Source organism: Dipodomys spectabilis, unplaced genomic scaffold (assembly GCF_019054845.1).
Source record: "Dipodomys spectabilis isolate Male_0828 unplaced genomic scaffold, ASM1905484v1 ptg000270l, whole genome shotgun sequence".
NCBI classification, from domain to species: Eukaryota; Metazoa; Chordata; class Mammalia; order Rodentia; family Heteromyidae; genus Dipodomys; species Dipodomys spectabilis.
In genome coordinates, this window is record NW_024870947.1 from 593,678 (window position 1) to 615,808 (window position 22,131).

At 33.4% G+C, this 22,131-nt stretch overlaps 1 pseudogene; it reads right to left on the reverse strand.

Moving 5' to 3' along the window:
- Positions 1 to 19,411: 19,411 nt before the first annotated feature.
- Positions 19,412 to 19,511, reverse strand: LOC122126003 (annotated as a pseudogene).
- Positions 19,512 to 22,131: the final 2,620 nt, after the last annotated feature.

Sequence of the window (22,131 nt, forward strand, 5' to 3'; positions counted from 1 at the left end):
CCTAGAAATAGCCTTTCCCCACTTCTGTTTCATTTTTGTAAGCCGAAGTAAGTCACATGCCCATCTTGACATTGCAAATTAGAGGTTAATCTCACCTACAGGAAGCTGATACAGGACAGACTAATATGCCAAGGTATACAACATGAGATGAAGAGGAAAAAGAAGATAACTACAATACAATCAGTCATACATGCCATCACATGTCTCTGCAGGAAGGAAGCTACTATGTACCTTTGTTTCTAAAACTACTGAGATCTTCAAATGAGGTCTTTTATGCTTATATATTACTGGCATTAGAGAACATCTTGATACTGAGACAGCATAAAATCTCAAAGAAAGCTGGACTAATCATTTCAATACTGCAATTTGTTCTGCTAGGACAAGAAACCATTTTATAAACAATACTTTATACTAGTAACTTCTTTTGTCCAGAACTGGATTTTGTTAATATATGTGACTATCAGCCAGAATAAATGTCTTCCTTTATCTGCATCTTGTGCAGGCATCATAGTCAAGTAGATGTGGGAATTCATCAGTAGCACTTTTTAAAAATGCAAAAAATATGGACTGGGAGCCAATATACATATTTTTCCAACATCACCTTCCACATCCTCTTTCTTCCTTCCTAAGAAACACACCCAATTAATAAAAAGGCTTAGATTTTTGACTCTTGAACTTGAAAGTGGAAGCAGAATGTTATGGATGTCGGAGATGCCTGTTAATGGTTTTTTACATAATAATGTAAAATGTTATGTAATAATGTAAAATAATAATGTCACCTGCAAGAGCTCTATGAGTCTTGAAGGTCTTAACACTGTACTTCCGTTGTGATATGATAGTAATGTCAGCCTTACTGGGCTTAGTATAGTTTTCTAATTCCTTTTCTACCACCTAGCCTAAATTATAATATATAGTAATGGAATGAAAAAGTAATGTCATCTTAAGAAACTCATTTAAGGCTCTAGGAATGTGGCTTCATGGTACAGTGATTGCTTCGCATGCATGAAACCATGGGTTCAATTCCTCAGTAAAGAAATAAACAGAAAAAGAAATGGTGCTATGCATCAAGTGGTAGAGTGCTAGCCTTAAGCAGAAAAAGAAAAATCTCAGGAAGAGTTCCCTGGGCCTGAGTTTAAGCCCCAGGACTGGTTAAAAAAAAAAATTCATTTAGCTAGTAAATGCCAAATAAAGAATGTATACTTGGAATATATAATTGCTCCTTCCAACTATGACTTAACAATATTCTTAATTCACGTACTTTGCCTATCTTAGAAGACTGTGCTGAGAAAAAAATCCCGTTTTGTTAGTAGGTCAAGGCAATTAATGTCAAGTATGTGCTTAGATATCAGGTGAGGATTAATCTAAATCTAAGTGAGATTTGGAAATCTTTTTGGTCAGTTTTGGAACCAAAACGGCACCAGCTAATTAATAGTTGTGATAGAAGTCAAGGAATAAATCCAGATGGAAGAAATAAATGATAAGAATAACTAAATTATACCAGAAACTGTTCTAGGGAACCATATTTGGTTATTAAAGAACTAGTTATCAAGTAGGCTTACTCTTCATTGCCTTTAACATTCTAAATCATGTAGGCTAGTTCTTAATCTATGTGAGATAAGTTTTATCTCATTTGAAGTTGTTCTTTCATATCTGATCTCCTTTGCTTTCTAAAAATCTGCCTTTCTCTATTTCTCTACTAAAAATTATTTATACTATGTCCACCGATGCAGACCTCAGAGGATACTGAAATAATAGTCCAATAGCTCATGAGTCATTAATATAACAACATAGAAAAGGATGACATATGTATTGCTACCTCAAATTTTCTGAAAAGCTGCAATGTCATCATTTGATTCAAATTTCCATTATTTATCTACAGTGTCATTAAGTGCACATAAATGCAAATATGAGCCAGGTGCTGGTGGCTCATGCCTATCATCCTAGCTACTCAGGAGGTTGAGACAAGAGGATTGTGGTTCAAAGCTAGCCTGTTCAGGAAAGTCCATGAGACACATTTTCAATTAGCTACCAGAAACGCAGAAGTGGTGCTATAACTAAAGTGGCAGAGCACCCAACTTGATCTGAAGAGCTGAGGGACATGCCAGGATCAGAGTTCATGCCCCACGACCAACAAAAAAAGTCAAATATACTGTAAGTTTCCCCAAAAGGAACTACGAATTCAATAGTAATCTTCCCAAGCAGAAAAAAAATTCCAATATGACTCAGTGCACCTACTTTTGCTGAGTTATATAAGTTATGGCTTCTTTGCTGGATGTGTTCTCTTCTTTTAAAAATTGTTAAATATTACCTTTATAATAAACTGCATCTAATATTTCTTGGTTCAAAAGAGAAGTCCATACAGTTGATGGAGTTAATTTTCTTACTGTGTTAGTTAAACGCCAACTCAGGAAGCGGAGTCTTTCAAACTCTTATCTGTAATTAAACACCAAAAAGCCAGAAGTGGAGTTTTGGCTCAAGCAGTAGAGTGCTATCTTTGGGGGCAGGTGGGCAGGAAAGACAAATGTTCAGGGACAGGGTCCAGCCTCTGAGTTCAAGCTCCAGAAGCGGCACAAACTAAACAAACAAAAAAAAATCCACATATTTCTTTGGGCCCATCCTTAAGCATTACTTTGAAAAGAGGCTCCTTTTGCTGAGCATACTCACTGAATCCTGCTTTTTGGAATCTTTATTGATATGATGAACTCAGGACCAGAATAAAGGAATGGATATCTGAATTTTGCAACAAGAGAATCATCTCAGGATTTAAATATCCATGCATAAGACATTTTAAAACCTCCATGTCTTTGTTTCTTTGTAGTAGAACACTGTAAAACAATGTTATTTCCTTTTTTACCATGCTGGCCTTCAAATGGCATATTGTTTCCTTTTGTAATACTCTCAACTAAAAGTTTACAGAAAAGTTTTATGACTAAAGTGCACACTCGAAAAAGTTAGGGACAGAGTTTCCTTCAAACCTTGGATTATTTTCTTGTACAGCAAAAGGACAGCACAAATTAACTTGAACTTTGTCATTTCTCTATGTTCAATTTCTCTCCTGGATTCAGTTTCTAATTCCCGTAAAAGTTCCTTCCACTTACTTCCAGTAACAATCTACGGTGCTGCTCCAGGCAAAATGAATGTTTTCTGGCTTCATTGAAATAGCACAAAGACATCTTTGGACACGGGATAACACGTGTTTCAGAGACAACTTAGTAACGAGAAAGTATGGAATTTACATGGCTCATAAACATTATCCATGTACATATGTCCATATAAGACAATGTTAAGTGAAATGAACCCTCAAATACGGAAACAACTTGTTTTTTCGTTCTTACTATTGTTTTTAATGTATCCACCATGTATTATGTGATTTTTTTTTGTTTCCTTCTATTTTCTTCCTCCATGGTATATCCCGCTTCCACTGTATTTGAGGTCGGTGAGCTGCACCTTGCATATACATTGTTCTAATATGGGGTGGGGAAGGGAAATAAAATGGTGAAAGAAGGATACAGTATGACCTGTTGTAACAATGAGATGAACAAGACACTATGTTGAAAACGAACTTTACAACTTGCGGATAGGAGGGGAGAGTTGCGGTGGTGGGGAGAAAAGGCATGGCAGGGGAAAGACAAAAGAGGAGGTAACAATGCTCATTAGATAATGTAGTCATTAACTTACTTATGTAACTCTAACCCCTCTGTCCACCATTTTCACAATAAAAAATGAAAAAAATATATTATCCTAGAGTACATTAAATTCAAATTTCCTAAGTGCTCTGTAAATTAAGACCAATTTTAAGTGGAAAGAAGGTTCTCAGAAACATTTTTGTCAGTATTTGTGTTGTGCATTATTACCCAAGTATACATAAGTTAACAGAAGTAGAAACAATAGTAATAGGAGAAAGAGAAGTTCTGTATTTAAGTATAATTATTCAATACACTATAGAAGACTGCAAATAAGACAACTTTGAAACAATAAAGCCAAGGCCAGTATGTAGACCTATGGGAGTGATATAGAGAAAGCATTACTCCTAAGTTGAACATGAAGGATGAGGCCACTCTCTTTCTTCTACTAGCTCTAAATCATGATAGCTAATCATGCAAATTTGTAGAAAGTAGAATGGAAGAATAATTCTGTTTCCAAGAAAGTCAGATATAAGACCATGGACTTAACTGGAAAAAAGAAAAGGCCATGTTGAGAGAGCAAGAATTATACTAGCAATGAACTGGTAGCTAAGATCACATTTATTTTTCTTTCTTTTTTTTTGATGGTAGTGGGGCCTGAACTCCGGTCCCTCTACTCTTCAGCTCAAAGCTTGTGCTCTACCTCTTAAGCCACAGCACCACTTCCAGTTTTCTGGTGGTTAATTAGAGATAAGTGCTTCAGAAACTTTCCTATTTATGCTGGATTTGAACTGCAATCCTCAGATCTCAGCCTCCTGATTAGCTAGGATTACAGGTGTGAGCCACTGGCACACTGTTTAGGATCACATTTCAAAGAGTGTACACTCAGCATATGTAATGTGTATGTTCATCTATCTTTATATGAACTCGAGTTAAAAATCTGGGCCACAGATTAGACTTCACACTCACAAAAATGTTTGTAGTTCTAAAGTTGATACTCTTGGAGAAATAAAAACTAAGAATGTAAAGGTGTCTGGGAAGTTCAGTTTGCATCCAGTCTGGGCAGAAAATTCTTGAGACACTATCTATAATTAACCAGCCAAAAGATGCATTGGAAGAATGGCTCAAGTGATGGAATACTAGTTATGAGCAAGATTGCTAAAGAAGAGCTTGAGGTTTTTGCATACATATATACATACAAACACGCACATACACACAGAAGCACTTATATGTATTCAAACATACATATGAAACAATTCTCAGATTCTGTAGAAAAGTTAGAAAATAATAGAAAATATGTCCTATAAGACTAGAATTGAGTGATAATTTTTAATATTAGAAAGTCTTCAAGTGAAATTTCCCCAAAAAAGCTTGAGAATATTACATAGGTGGGCAGAGAGATAGTAAGAAAGGCAAGTCATCATTAATAAAGGGATCGGATCCAGGGAGGAATGAATCAGAGATCACTTCAGTGCATCTGAAAATGTTCATATCATGTGTCAAATGTTAGAACATCTTTGAAAATAGTACATGAACAGTCTGAGCCATCAGTCTAGTGGAAAATATTATTGGAGAAGTTCAGAATTGCTAGTCTGTATCTAGATTAAATAAACCAACAAACTAAGGTAGGACAATGTGATACAAGCCTGGAATTCTAGCACTCAGACTAAGACAGGTGATTAGATAGTGGAACTACACAGTGATACAGTCACTGGACTAGGTAGTATAATTTTGTCTCAATAAAACAAACCAAGAAAGGAATAAAAAATAAACAAGAAAGGAATACTCAGTTGGAAGTTTGGGCTAATTTTGTCATTATGTTTTGAGAAGTCAAGTTTCCTATTGAAATGCAACTCATATATAATCCTCAGTTGTGTTTTAAATGTTCTCTTCAAAACAGAACATTACTAGATGCAAAAGAGCTCATGAATCCCAACCAAAAATTTGAAAAAGTATGCATCATTCTGTTAGAGTCCAAAGAAATGATGAAGGATTACAAAATCTTAAGCCTAGAGAAATAAGAAAGTTCATTTAATGTAGGACTTTGTAGACCTGGCTAAATTAGAATTTAGATTTAAAATAAATATATTTGTTTGTATTTTATATTCTATAGGTTACTAATAAATACTTTTTAAGTAGGAGATTTATTTTACAAATTCACAAATGATTCTGGCATTCTATTTGCCTAAAATATTCTTTCAAGTGAGATATATTTAGAATTTAGTTAAAAGTTAATTCCAACAGTTCATAAGTAACATGATAATGTGAATGATCTAGACAAAGTTGCCAACAAATTGATGCTATTAATTTATAAATTTAGATAAAGAAAATTTTTTTGAGATTCTGCTGTAACATGGTATGAAGGGAGTAACTTTGTGACATCTTTTTCCTTCTACCTATACATAACACAGGAAAAAAATTCCTTAATCATGTACCTCTGTATAAAAATGAGAAAAAATGCTAGGTTTAGGGTTTGTTTTTATTCTGTTTTTGTTGTTTGGTTTGTCCTAGGGCTTAACTTCTAGGCCTGGCCACTGTCACTGAGCCTGTTTTTGCTCAAGGCTATTACTCTACCACTTGAACCTCAGTGCCACTTGTGTCAGGCTTTTCGTGAGCAGTTTATTGGAGATAAGAATCTAAGGAACCTTCCTGCCTGGGTGGGTTTTGAACCATAATCTTCAGATCTTAATATTCAGACATTCAGATCTCCTGAATATCTATGATAGATAAAATATATAACTATAAATATTATTTGCAAGTGTTCTGATCTCAAGAATAACACTGGGTGGAAAATGATACAGCAAAATTTAGTGTAGTATTCTTTCCACAATACAAAGGGCATCACATTAGCAAAAGTGTAGTATTTTTTACAAAAGTTATACGTTGTCATGATGGGAATTTAGGGAATATTAAGGTGCACCTTTCAAGTTGGAAATTGTTGGGCTAGGATGACTTTATGGCATAGTAATTGGGGATTGATGGTCATAGAAATAATAGCTTACAAATGTTTACTCTTGAGGAATTATTATAGATACTTCATAATTTTACCTTCTACCAGACTGTGGCTATTTTTTCTGTTGAATTTAAATATGTAACGCCCCATTGAAAACTGCACCTATTGCAAAATTAAATAAAACGCAAACAGGTACTGTTTGGAATGTCTCTAGTATGGCGTGTTCAGAATTTGAAAATGAGTAGTTAGTAGCCATAGGAATGTTGAAGAACACCTATACTCTGTACTCTTAACAATTATACAGTTTTGAAAGTTAGGAGTTTCAACAGAATTGAACTACTTTTGTTTTAGTATGAGACAAGACTAAAATAATTTTTATTCAAAATGATAGCAAGTATATTCTGAAAATATTGTATAGTTTGATAATATTCAAGTTGATGACCCTCTGATAAAGAAAGGAGTAATTAATTCAAATTAGCAGCCAAAACGTTCATTTTGTAAAAAGGTCATACACAAAGTATAATAGTTATTATACCAATACAGTGAAATTACATTTTATGCAGCTCATTTTTTAATTTAATTTTATTGTCAAGGTGATAGGTAGAAGGTGTTGCAGTAATTGTAAGGTAGGGAATACATAACATGTTGAACTTTTTACCCACTCCCTCATTTTTTTCACAGTTTTCCTTCACTCCAATACCCCTCACAAATTGTAATGTAAATTTCCAACATGTTGTCTTGTGAGTATTGCTATTGCTTTGGTTTGTCCTTTGTTCTTTGTCTCGCCATTTCGTTGTTCCTCTTCCCTTGACAAATGAAGATAAATGTATATACAATACACAGGATATTGAAATCAAATATAACTGGGGATAAACCAAAGGGAAAACACAAAAGCAATAAGAAATCACATAGTACATTAAAAACAACAACCACAAAGAAAAAACTCTGTTTCCGTATACAGGAATTCATTTTGCTCATCATTATCTTATATGGTCATACATACATAGTTATTGAGCAATTCTGCTCCACTGCTAGGACGGTCCTAGACATTTCCTACTCATTACAAATGAGGAAACCACGGAATCTATTTCTTTGGGTCTTGTTTGTTTTACTTAGTTTGATTTTTCCAAGACTTTCCATTTCCGTATGAATTGGAAGCATTAAGTTCCACCGTGCATGCATAAACCACATTTTGTCAATTCATTCATCTACTGAGTGTCATATTGTTTTAAAACATGACTGCTTGTAAGTATCACTTAAGGTCATTCAAAAATGAGAGGTGCCACTTCCCCAGACATTCTAAAAGCATGATTTCTAAGTAAGATAGGATGTTATGGTGGTACGAGTGTTGAGATATCTGGATGAGTCTAATGTATATCTTGCAGTGAATTAGGCAGGAAGATATCCAATATCATAGAGGATAAAAATGGTAGTGACAAAAATATTTCCCTTGAGAAAGATATAGGAGGCTGCCAGAGGTATAAAGTAGTTCTGATAATTTTGAAGAATTTAGAAATGCAAGGTCAAGTATGTCTCTTTAAATAATAATTATGTAAGTGGAAGGGCAAAAGAAGGGGAAGAGAAAAAAATAAGTGACAGCAGATCATTGTTCCAATAGAATATAAAAAGACATTATCTATAACTTTCAAGTTAAAGAGAGAGCAATAGAATACATGCAAAATATTCACTTGGCTTTTTCCTACTTTAGTGCTCCAATGGCTTTCATAAAATGCAGATGCATAGATTTGTGTCTTCTGTCATTTGCTAAAAGTTTCTTCCAGAAAAGGTTATCAATTACTTATAAATGATGCATAATTCCTAGGTATTCCAGTTATCACATACACTTTTGATTGAGTTATCTCTGTATAAACTCAAAATAACAGACAAAAAACCCTCAAAATAAACAGAAATCACATCTTTGTTTTAAACGCTGTAGTTTACAGAGTTTTTAGCCAACACCAAAAACGTCTCTTTACGTATTCTGCTGACATGTAATTCACTTGCAATATATTATCTCCTTTTATTGTATACGTTTTAGTGCTTTGGATGTGAATTTTACCTTCATAGGTTTTCAAAGCCTAATTTTCACAAACTTGCATTTCTTCAAATAGAAATGCTATAAATTTTAGAACAGACATTAAAATAGATATAAAATTCTGTTAAAGGAATTTGTCCAGCATACACCCTCTATAGTGTGTGTTTTCAAAATTTTATTTTGGGGATTTTTTCCAGGGTCTCACACATACTATTCAAATGCACTGTCAATGAACTACAATTCCCTGTCCAAACATGTTTTTACTTCTTAATACATTCATAGAAGTATAATGAATGGATCCTATACAATTCTTTTTGACCTTTAAGACTTGAAAACTTGCTTGCTAAAATGATTGCAGTATTATACAAATCGATCATTATGAGGAGTTTATCAATTTCTCCACAAATGCATTACTATATTTTATGTCATCTTTTATATAAGGGTCATACTAGTGAGTTTTCTTTGTCTTTTTTCTTAGATACTGAAGAGGAACTTATTTCATATGCTAATCCTATTGACTAGTAATTTACACCTGTTCTTTAAAGAAATATCCTATTCAGGAAAAGTTATATAGAATTAGAAGATATAAAAATACTTAAGATTCAGAATCATTGTAGCATTCACATTGTGGTATTAACAAATATGTTCCCTGTATCTGTTGGATATGGTTTCATTTCTGTTATAGTGTCCTTTGAATTATGAAAGGCTATCACTTGATATAATCCAGTATATTCTTGCTTTTCTTTAGCCACTAATGTTTTCCATTTAGAAACGTTTACAGATACAATGTCATCAATTTTTACGTTTATCTCTTATAGGTTTTTACATATCACATTTAGTTTGATAATCATTTTTTATTTTAAATTTTTGTATAAGGATTGAGGTAGGCCAGGCGCCTGTAGGTCACACCTGTAATCCTAGCTACTCGGAAGTCTGATATCTGAGGATCATGGTTTAAAGCCAGCCCTGGCAGGAAAGTCCATGAGACTCGTATCTCTAATAAACCACTAGAAAGCCAGAAGTAGTGCAGTGGCTCAAGTGGTAGGGTGTTCGCATTGAGCTGAAGAGCACACAGACAGCGCCTAAGCCTAGAGTTCAACCCCCATGAGTGACAAAAAACAAAACAAAAGAAAAAAAAATTATTGAAGTAGTAGTCTAAGATCATTCTTTAAATCTCGAGAGACAATAGTGCCAATACACCCATTTAAGATTCTATTTTTATTTCATAAAGTCATAGGATAGTTTTCAAAACCTATTGACAATAAAACTAAGAATTTATTTTTGAAAAATCTGTTACATTCTTCTATATGTCTGCTCTTGTAGTAGAACTATGTTGTCGTCACTACTAAACATGGTAAAAAGATTCAAAACTAGTATGAAGGCTGAACCTACACCATTTTACAAGATTGTTCTGACTGACCTGTATTCCTTGAATTTACATACGAGTTTACTGAGCAGGTGGAACAATATTCTACAGAGATATCTAGATGTTTGATACTCACTCATATTTTGTACCTTGTAAAAACACAAGACCTCAGATATTATATATAGAAAAATGTGTTCAGAGAATACTTGAAACAACTAAAATTAATTTAGGAATGAGTTAAGATTTAGATAACACTGTAGCATAACAAAGCTGAATGATAACAACTTGAGCTGTACAACAGAGGAGAGTAAGAAGGGAAAGAATGATGTACCACATAGGAGCTATATGTCATTGATAGTGAGTTTTAAAAAACAGAAAGACTTCAGAGAAGAGAAGGAGAAAAATAAAGTGTCCTGAGACAAGTTTCTTTTAAATCCATCTAATAGTTTGTACTAAAAGTCAGTGAAAATGGGAAAAATTAAAATAGAAATTAAAGCATTGTATATACCTGTTACAATGTTAAGAAAGTGTAATAGGAATATGATCATTAATTTCCAAAGAAATAAGAGAAAAAATAGTTAAACTCTAAAGGGAAAAAGAATGAAGAGAGAAAAGAAGCAAAGTAAAACCTTTATCAATAACAAACACAAGAGTTTGGAAGTGGAAAGGTAGTGGAAATATTCTAAATAACAATAAAAATTGCTAGCGTGGATAGAATATGGATAACATTTTACCATATATAATTTTGACAAAGCGTATTAGGAATGAAAGTTTGAAAGTCATGTTTTAAAACACTATTTGGATTATAACTTGAGACTATAGGTCAGTGGTAAACCATTGGCTTTGTATATGTGAAGCAATGGTGTGAACTCCCAAGCATTACAAAGCACACACACACAAAAACCACATAAACACACCCCCCCCACACACACACCACATACACACATTTGGAATATTGATTTTATCATATTAAACGGAGGAAATCATCACAAACTGTAAAAGTATGTTATTATATGAAATCATAATATTGCTCGTACTATTTAAATGTTAAGTAGAAATAAAATAATCACAATATATTTGGATTTTAATAGATTAAATAAATTGAAAATTAATAGAAGACATGAGAACCTTTGCATATGAGTTTAAATAATAAACATTTTGAAACATGTGTCCTTTTATTTTGACAAAAGATTGATGTTACTGGTGTTTCAACGGAAGATTTAGAAAATGATAGCGAGGTGCTGTATATAACGCTAGGGATGGCTATATCTATAATCATTTCACTCTGAATAGTTTTATAATAAGGTCACAGAGTTTCTCTGTGTTTCTAGAATTACAAACCCTATTTACACTTCCCACCATAGCTAGAAAATGGATGCAACAAATCACCATGCCGAGCTCAAATTTTTTTTTTTTAAATTCAAGTACAAATATTTCTAAAAAGTGATCAGGTAATGAAGCCTTTCTTAATAAAGTGTGTGCTTCTTGAAAATACAGTAAGTATTTGTTACCTGGACAAATACGTTTATAACTATAAGAAAATAAATATATTTAAATTCACTATCCATATAAAAATTAAGAAAATAATTTTTAAATAGCCACACATTAAATATTTTTAAAGCAAAATATATTTGTCTGAATAATTTATATGTGTAAAAATCATGCAAAATTAAATTACCTGATCCTAAAACTCTGAAAAAAGAATTACCCTAAAGAAACAAAAGGAAACATTTAAGCTCAAAATTTGAACTTCAGAAGATAAAATGAAGTAGGGGTTGGGAAGGTAGCTCAGTGGTAGAGCTCTTGCCTTGCATGCATGAAGCCCTGGGTTCAATTCCTCAGCACCACATAAGCAAAAACAACCGAAAGTGGCGCTGTGGCTCAAGTGGTAGAGCTCTAGCCTTGAGCTGAAGAGCTGAGGGACAGGGCCAAGGCCAAGAGTTCAGGCCCCACAACCGGACCCCCCCCCCCCAAAAAAAGAAAAGAAAATGAAGTCTACTCTTTAGTTGACTTAATTAAGTGTAAACGTTCAGTATATCAATTTTATAATAAAAAATGCATGAACAAAGAAAGCAAAAGCATCTGTAGTTCTTGTTTTGAGTGTACAAAAATATCGATGGAAGATATAACAATGTTCCTTCCCGAAGAAATGTACTCATTGCCTCATTTATGTAAGTGTAACCCCTGTGTACATTACCATTACAATAAAATTATATTGGAATTAAAAATAAACCAAATGATATACCAATTAAGAATTCTTACAAGCCATTTGTTAAAAACTTTGTAAAAAACTGCCCTAAATACCTAAGGAATATACTTTGATGATACTATTTAAATACTTCAACTTCAGCTGAAAAGCAAAAAGTTTAAAAACTGTTAAAAAGTAAAGTAATAACTCAGAATATATTACTATTAATAATAATCATAAGATAAATTTATAGTGGTAGTCAAGTATGTAAGAAATGATTCAATTTGCCATTCATTTACACTTAATAAGTGAGAAATAATTTTCTTGGTCCTTTAAATTATCATAAGTTTAATGAAGAAATTATTCTGTCACATCATATGATAATTATATAAAGCTGATATTAGAGCAAAGAACAGATTGTATTAAGATTTTGGATGTTAATGTACATACTTATTTTCGTTGTGGGAAAATGTGGGTATTTCAACTTGGGGTATATTGTTCTTTCTAGGCCAGTGTGATATCAGTGGTTAATTTTAGGATAGGGGTTCCCTTTCACAAAAACATGTGCCTGATCTGTTCTTTTAGACTTCCCATCATCAATGGCAACAGAATTGCACACCAACTTGTTTAGCTTGCTACCTTGACTGGCCTGGATCCGCAGTCCTTCCAATCTTAGTCTCTAGATAGTGCAGGATGATGGAAATGATCCAATTCACTCAGCTATAGATGGAGAAGTAAGTCCACTAAACTTTTGGCTTGGGTTCTGTTCTCAAGCCTCCTAAGTAGTTAAGAGTACACATGGGATCCCCTGGTGCCAAACAGTAAGAATATTTTTAAAGCAACTAGACATATATATGACTTAGGCTTGTGAATATCTCAGGAAAAGAATAAAAGAGCAGTGCAGCTTAGAGGACAGGCAGAATTTTAACTAGCTACTCAGAGGCTGAATAAGCTTAGCTAGCTACTCGGGAGTCTGAGATCTGAAGACCACTGTTAAATCATGAAAATGCAAGCGATTATCTCAAAAAAAAAAAAAAACAACCAGAATTGTAACAGTGGCTGAAGTGGTAGACCACTATCTTTGGGCACAGAAGATGAGGAATAGTTCCCAGGCACTATCAAGGCTCAAGAATGGTGAATGCATGCATGAGCACATGCACATGTGCACGTGCGTACTCGCACATGAATGCACACATACACAAACACAAATGAGTATTTCAAAGTGATGTTCTTTATTTTTTTTTTACCTTGCTGTACTTTATTTCCCTGTATTAGTTCACAAATTAACAAAATCAGCTAAGGACCTATTTACATAAAATCCATCATGTTTCTCTAAAATCTACTCTCTTTTTGGAAGCCTGCTTTTATTTGACCCAAAAGTAAATTATTCAGGAAGTCAATTCATCACTCTCAAGTCTGTAGTATTTGATGATTGTTTAGGATCCTCCTAGCAATATGATTTTGTGAAATCCTGCATCAAGCATTATATTTCTTTCACTAGAAGAGAAACCTCTGTCAAACAATTAATAATAGTTTATTCTCCTCCTGGCATTCATCTGTACTTTTATTTTCTTCATATATTTCATGATCTGTCTGTGTATGCCAAAGCCTGACATGAAAATAAAAACACCCTTCTCAGCGCTTAGCATGTGTATAACATTCATAGATACTGAAATTGTTTTGGAATAAATAATGTTCATCCTGACTACTTTGAGAAAGAAGAATTGGTTTCTCAGCACTTTAGCTAAGAACTTGAGGGAAAGAAACAAAAGGAAAAGTGAGGAACAACTCAACACATAGATTCAAATGAAACAAAACAACCTTAGAGAAAACAAATTAATTCAGTACTCAAGAACCTGCAGGAAATGAAAGATTTAAAAAAAATCAGCTATGACAAGCTTATGAAATTCCTGACTACATGGGAGTGCGCTGTTTTTAGGATAGTGGCTAAAGCCCAGACAACAGAAAATTCTGTACACAATGCCATGCACTGTTATTCGAAATTCCAGGAAGAATAATATCAAGTGTACTAAGCTCAATTTCATACACAAGTAGGAAGCCAGTTTCTAGCTGAAAAATAATCAGGAAAACTTAGGGCTGGGGGCATGAAAAAGTTGTAAGAACACCCATTTTAGGGGCACAAAACACTCAATTCAAACTCAAATATTAGGGGTATTAAAGAAAAAGCTATGATTTTAAATAATTAGAACAATTGTAACACTTGACTATTTGAGTGTAGAAAAATCCATTAAAGTGATAGAATGAACCCACGTTCCAATGCTACTTTAGTGATAATGTTTAGTGGTACTTCAGACAAAACAGAGTTATCTTTCAAATGGGCATGGATGTGCATTTGGATGATGGAAATATTTTACTTACACAGGTGTAAATTAAATAGATCTTTTTGGGTAGATTGTAGTTCTTGAACAAAGAGCCTGGGTGATGTCCTTGAGCTTTTTCTCTCACGGCTAACACTCTAATACTTTGAGCCACAGTTCCAATTCTGATTTTCTGTTGGTTGTTTGGAGATAAGAGGCTCCTGGGCATTCCTGCCCAGGATGGCTTCAAATTCCTACTCAGGATGGCTCAGATCTCAGCCTCCTGAGTAACCAGGATTCCAGGCATGAGCCGTCGATGCTTTTTAATAATTTAGTAAATTGTATAGTTAGAGAAGTTATAAATTATCATTATAACCTGTGTAATATATGTGTGTATGTATAGATCAATGCATACAGTTAGAAATATATTAACATATTTTTGCATCTACAATAGATTTATGACATCATCCTTCATTATAAAATAAAATGGAAACAAAGTTAATAAGGAGCAAAACAAAGGGAATTGTTACACGTTTCTTTTTGTTGAATGGAATATGAATTGTGAGAATCAGTTTGGGAAAACCATATTTACTTTAACAAAATGGATAATTGCTATTAATTCCAATCCATCTATTTGCCCATATTGTGCATCCTCACACATGCGTGACAAAGTCAAACCACATATTTGCCTTTGTATTTAACTCACTTGTTATAATTTAGGGGATAGATGAAGTAATCAAATAAAGATTAAAATAATAGTAAGTGAGGCTATGAGTTAGAGCTGAAAAAGATTTATATATGATAATAACTAATTAAAATGCATAATTCTTACTTCAAATGCATCCACAATCTGGAGGTGACGCATGCTTTTTGTTTGTTTTTGCAATGTATATCTAACAAACATATCCACAATACTGATTTTCAGTCAATATGATGGGATATTCAAACTTAAAAAATACGGAGTTTATTATCTTAGTGTGAATAGATACAATCTTACAAAGAATGTTATTTTCAACAGAAATCCAGTAAGAGTTTATCCACCTTGAGTTTCACAGGAATAACCAGAGAGTAATACCTGTTTTGTCAAGTTGGTCAAAATCACTTCATGAGTATATCTTAAAAGTATATCCAATTTAAGAGGTCAAATACATATTTTGTACTGACAGTCATCTTATAGCAATAACTTACTACCTACTTATATGAGTATCTTCTTTCCTAGCATATACTAAGAGCTGAAAGTGATCTCTTTTATCTAACTTAATGGTGTAAATGCTTTGATTATGATGATGTTATTTGACAAATAAAATGTACAGAAGTGTGCTTCTACTGAAATGACAGGACAGAACATTGATAAATAACAACATTGCAACACAGCTCTTTTCAGCCTCACTCTGTCCACATTGGCAAGAAACATTGCAACCGCACACACACACACACACACACACACACACACACACACACGTGCGCACATGTACACACACATATACATGAATGCCAAATTCAGGGTTTATTGTACAAAAAAGTTCAAATAAAATATTAGTGATTAGGAAAAATAATAATTTGCCTTATTACAAAATAATACATAATCCAGTCACCACGGTTGTTACATTTTACTTGTCTCTCTCACATGTGACCACTTAATTTATTTTTAGTTCATTCATTCATTCATTCATTAGTTTGGTGCTAATACTAGAGCTTGAACTCAGGGCCTGGCTCTGTCCCAGAATTTGTTATTTTTTTTGTTTTAGTTTTCTCAAGGCTACAATTTTACTGAATATACTACAGCTCCATTCCAAGCTTTTGTGGTCACTTTCAAATCATAATCTAATGAACGTTTTTTTCTTGGTCTGGTTTCAAAGCACAATCATCAGATTTCATCTTTCTGATTAGGTAGGATTAAAGACCTGAGCCACCTGTGTGGCTCCTACATTTTCCTATACTTATGTAATGCACATACTTAGATAGTAATTTAAAACTGAGATCCTAGAAGCAAGATGTACAGTGATGATATTGTCCTGTCAGAAATTCAAGTTAGTAATGAAAATTTATTCTTAAGACCATACACAAAAATACTTAAGAAGAAATCTGAAGATGTGTGTGTATATGTGTGTGTGGGGGGAGGGGCTGTTGCAATATGTTCCACATATAAGCACTGTGCAGGGGTGTCCAGCTATTCACAGTTATTGCATGAGTATCTGCTTTGAGATACCAACTCATGGAAAATGTCTAGGTGTCCACTCTAGGCTGCCCAATGGAGAAGGGTATACTCATCCTCATCCATAGTATTCATATGAGTGGCCATTTTGGAAAGTAGACTCCACACTTTAGTAAGCTGCAAGGCAAGCACTCTACCACTGAGCCATTTTCCCAGCCCAAGGATTAAGATTCTTGTCTGTAATTTGGTCAAAGATATTTCTCTTTATGTAAGCGACTAAAAATTTATTTACTAATTTCAAGTAAATACATAAATTCTCTTTCCATCTCTTTTAAAATATAAAAAAATTGTTAGCTCTGTAAATTGGTTAGAAGCATGGATTTTGTGGCTAGCTAGGTCATTGTACATCTGTATCTCTTTTCCTCTCTCTCTTTCATGGTTTTCATAGACAATATGATTGCTCCATAATTATCCTAATTTATTTTGCTTTTATATTTTTGGTTGCATCATTTCACATTCTGCTCTGCCATTTCCCAAGACAGCACCACATAAACAGAAAAATCCAGAAGTGGTGCTGTGGCTCAAGTGGTAGAGCGCTTGCCTTGATTTGAAGAGCTCAAGGACAGTGCCCAGGCTCAGAGTTCAGGCCCCACAGCTAATTTAAAAAAAAAGAATCTAAATACTTGATGATTTTACTAACAGATCTGACTGAAATCAGTTGAATCACAATTTTCCTGTACAATGAAGGAATAGGTCCAGGCCACGAAAGCAGCTAGAGAAGGCAGGCAGATTGTATCTGTGACAAAACTTTGTTGAAAATAGAGTCAAGGATTATTTACTGGTGATTCACTTGCACTTGAAGCATGATTCTGAACAATTGCTTGCTGATTCTGAACTACTGCTTTGATAATTATATTCTCCAATTAGAAAAAGTGAAATTTAATTGATAGCAAAGGACCACTAATACATTTTGACTTCTCATTAAGCATCTTCGATCATCAAAATCACCTGAAGACAATAGACAGTCCTATTTATAGATGAAAACAAGTGTCTTTCAAAAAACAAGAATTTAGGTAGTCAAACAAAGCACTTCTATTTTACTACTGCATTATACATTTTTTCTAATATTGGATACCAACATTAGAAAGATACTAGAAAGCTCTTAAAACCGATATGTTGAATAGTGAGTTCTCTTACACTATAACATCGTATTTCCCAAATCATTTACATAGAAGGCATTGTTTCCTATTTTCTCATTCCTAGTATAAGATGCACATGAAGACATCACTAGTCCTCATTTTCAGTCTGTACCTTTGAATACTGAGGAAAATCTTTCCTCTGCTATCAATTCCCTACTCTTCAGTTAGAATAAGTTAGAATAGTAAAAATGGAAAAAGAAAATAAATCATGGTGAAAAAACATATGCAGAAAATTCACCAAATTTTTGTTACCAGTTCAACCAGTGTGAACTATTGGGGAAATACATGGACATCTCATTCCCACTTGCACTCAAAGTATCTGGTTAGGCAATTCTGACGAAGACAAGGAACAAGATGAAAAAGTGAGGAATGGTATCAATTGCAAGAAAAATGGAGTAGGATCCAAGCAAATTTCTTCTTTGGGATACCGAAATTAATTGGCTTACTATGGTGCGGAGACTACTTTCCAAAAAGGCCACCCAGATGAATACTAGGGATGAGGATGAGTATACCCCTCTTCATCAGAAAGCCTAGAGTGGACACTTAGACATTGTCCATGAGTTGGTAGCTCAAAGCAGATATTCATGCAATAACTCTGAATGGCTGGACACCCCTGCACAGTGCTTATATGTGGAATAATACCAGAGTGGCTTCTTTCTTATTTCATCATGATGCGGATACCAATCCCCAAACTAAAGGCCTCTTGACCCCCTTGCATCTTGCTGCTGGGAATAGAAATAGCAAAGAGAAGCTGTATCTCCTTCTGTTGAACCATTGTATCAAACCAGGTCTGAAGAACAACTTGGAAGAAACTGCATTTGATATTGCCAAAAGGATAAGTATGTATCACTACCATTTTGAAGTTGTGGAAGGCTGTACAAATTGTTCTCCTTCGTAGTAATGGTTTGGTTAACTTTCTTAACTTTCAAAAATGCCAGTCCATCCTTTGTGTCCCTTCAATTTTTTTTTTCACAATACAAAGCGACAGCATTATCTTACTTTAAAAATGCATGGATTTCATGGTATTCTTCCAAGTAAATTGCCTGACTTTGATGTCAAAATGTATTCAAGAGTTGTTTGTATACATCTATAAAGATTTTTGCAGAGTTTGTAATTTTTTTAAATCAGACATAATTTTAACTTATCTGTTGAAATGAATAGTATAGAAACTACAGATGTTGCTGGTGCTTTTCTGAAAAAAGTGTATCTATGTTTGTATAATGTCCATAATCTATTTCATTAGCTCCTAGATATAATAGTTTGAATTCTACATTGTCATATAATGTATAGATTCATTAATAAATGTGTCCTTTCAGATTGCATTCCATATCGAAGTTTAAGATTCCTTTTTTTCTAGGTCTTTTTATTATTTTATTTCTTTGGGATAAAATGACAATGTTATCTAATTTCAAGTTTTGTAAAATTTATGCTATGTAAGGGCCTTTCTAAGGTGAAAATTTAATACACTGATGTCAAATTAACCTTTAATTCTATGAATTACATGTATTGTTACACTTCTATTTTTGTAATGAACTTTTTAATAACTATTTTTCATTTCTTGCATCAGAAGAATGAAAAATATGGAATACTTCACAAATTTTCATATCATCCTTGTGCAAGTGTCATGTTAATCTCTGTATTGTTGTAATTTGGGTAGACCTGCTGCTGAAGCATGTAGTGTACTATAAATTTAAATACTTAATGATGCAATCTTTATACAGGCATATATCCATGGTTGCCTATTTGTAACAAGGAACCCTTATTGTTCCTAAAAATGCTATTGATATTATTTCTCTAAAATTCTGTGTATAGTGGGAAAAACTTATATAGTTTGGTCGATTGCTCACATTTAAAATTTTTTGGGCAATGACTATTTTGTCGTTTTCATTTTAAATTTGATCATACTTTGAAGCCTTTACAGCTAAGTCCAAAGGTGATGGCTTTTCAAGTACTTATTTATCAACTGAGTTAGCTTTGTTGAGCTAATGGACTCAAAGTAAGCCTTGCTTAAGAGCTACTTTTAATCTTCTGCAGCTTAAAATTTCCCAAATGAAGTCTTGTGGGACAAATGTCTACTTGAACCTTTACCCTTCTTCCATGTAGGAACAGACCAAACAGAATATCTTACCCTGACAGCATAGATTGTCTTACTGGAACAAAACTAATCTTAGTTACAAGGGATCATAGAAAGATGAACAGTTCAGACAGAATTGTTCAGAATGGAAGGCATTTTATCGAAATATAATTGATTATTATACTTATCATTTCAAAAGTAGCTTAAGCAAAGAAGGTGAAAAAATTGTTCATATGCATGATTACCTACTGTCCTGGCCTGTCTATAATCCAACCAGGGAGAACTTACACTACTGACTTTCTATCACCAAATATTTCCATAGCTCCTGGAAAAGTCCATATGTTTCTCCTCGATATTAGACCTTAAATTGATAATGTTTTAATCACAGTGTTTCCTCTTTTCTCTAGGCTGTAAATCTACAAATCGTAAATCTTTAAGTCTAACTCTAACAAAAACTGAGGTAGAGATAATTGAATAATACTTTAAAACAGAGTTGCCTTTGATTCACTAACCACAACACAACAATGTAAAAGAATTTTTATATTATATAAACTTATATATTTTATATTTGTATGTGCTGATTTTAAATTTCACACAATGAATCTTACTAGAATTGATAATTTGACAAATATATTGACATTTATTCCCATAAATAAATTGGAACATAAATGATTAGGATTAGAATATTTATTAGAATATAAAAAGTATCAATGCAATATCTTCGGTATAAACTTGTGATACCTTCTAAATTTTCGTGGTCTTCTGAATTCACATGTAAAATAACATATTGTTTTCTGCTAATCTATAAGGGATTTTACTCTGATGCTCTGTTTATTGTTTTAACTCACTCGTCCCAAATTGTTTATCTCCATATTTCTGAAACATTCTTACTGATTATACCCAAATTTTGGTGATATGATGTCTGCAGGACCCACGGGTTCTAGGATACCTGGTCCCAGTTATCTGCATCATCAGATAACAAGGGCAAGACTTCTGACATAGGCCCATACAACATGCCAACAGAAAATAATTGAAGATTCATCTCAATTTCTCATTTCCTATAATATTTCAGGGCCCCAATTCCTTACAAGAATTAGCAATAATGAATTGTGAAATGCAAGGCAACTTAAAATGAAAGATGAGATCACAAAATCTGAGAGAAAGTACTGTAATTCAAACTTTCAATTTACAGATGACCAGCCCATATGAGTGAACAAAATCACAAATGAACAAGATTATTTTTAATACCCCTCTCCTAATGATTAATGAAAGATTTCAGTGCAGCCAAAAAAATAGTTTCTGGAATGATAGATCCATAATTGGTCTACTAAGGTTAGGGAAACTTGATTTAGATGTCAAATATAATTTAGAAAAACATTAACTGAGAAGATCTTTAGTGCTTCAAAACACTGGTACTTCAGTAAAACTAGGTTCTGTAGTATAAAAATGTTGTCATTCTCAAACCAATGATAACCTACATTTAATCTCCTGAAAGTATATTCATTTTCAAATAAGCTATTTAAAATCACATTTGCCAAAATAACACTTGACAAGTAGATGACAGTGACATTACAAGGTTTTCAAGTGTAGGGAGCAAGTTACAATAGAGTTGATTTACGTACCCAGAAGTAATAACAAACAAGTTCAACCATTCATTAAATTGTAGAAATAGTACCCCCCACCATTTGTGTTGTTCAGTAGGTGCCTTCCAGAAATGTGTTAAATAGATCAGCCTCCCATATTTCAAACCCAAATATTAGCTAATAAAGTAAATTTCATCACATAAGAAGGTACATTTTAAAAATTCACTAATAATTGCCTTATCATATGTTGTTTCATGTTTTCCCTATCTGTCTAACATAGTAAGAAATATGACTTTAAGTCTTGAATATGGGTACTGATGAGAGATGTGACAAACATAAAATCTGTCTTCTATTTTTATCATAATCCTCTAAAGAGTAAATTTATTTTTCTTCTTTTTCCAAAACTTATAGGTAGAAGAAATAAATTATCCTATGTAAAATAAAATAATCACACACCATTGTACAAAGCCATTTATAAAAACTGGTAGTTAGGAATAAATTCTAAGCCATTTTTAAAATTTCTTGTTGACTAAAGATTAATCTTCCAAATGAATGAGAATAAAATCATGTCCAAGTGCTTCACATCTCCAGTCTTAGTCTTGCAATGGAATGAATTATGGAACTATAAGCTGACATC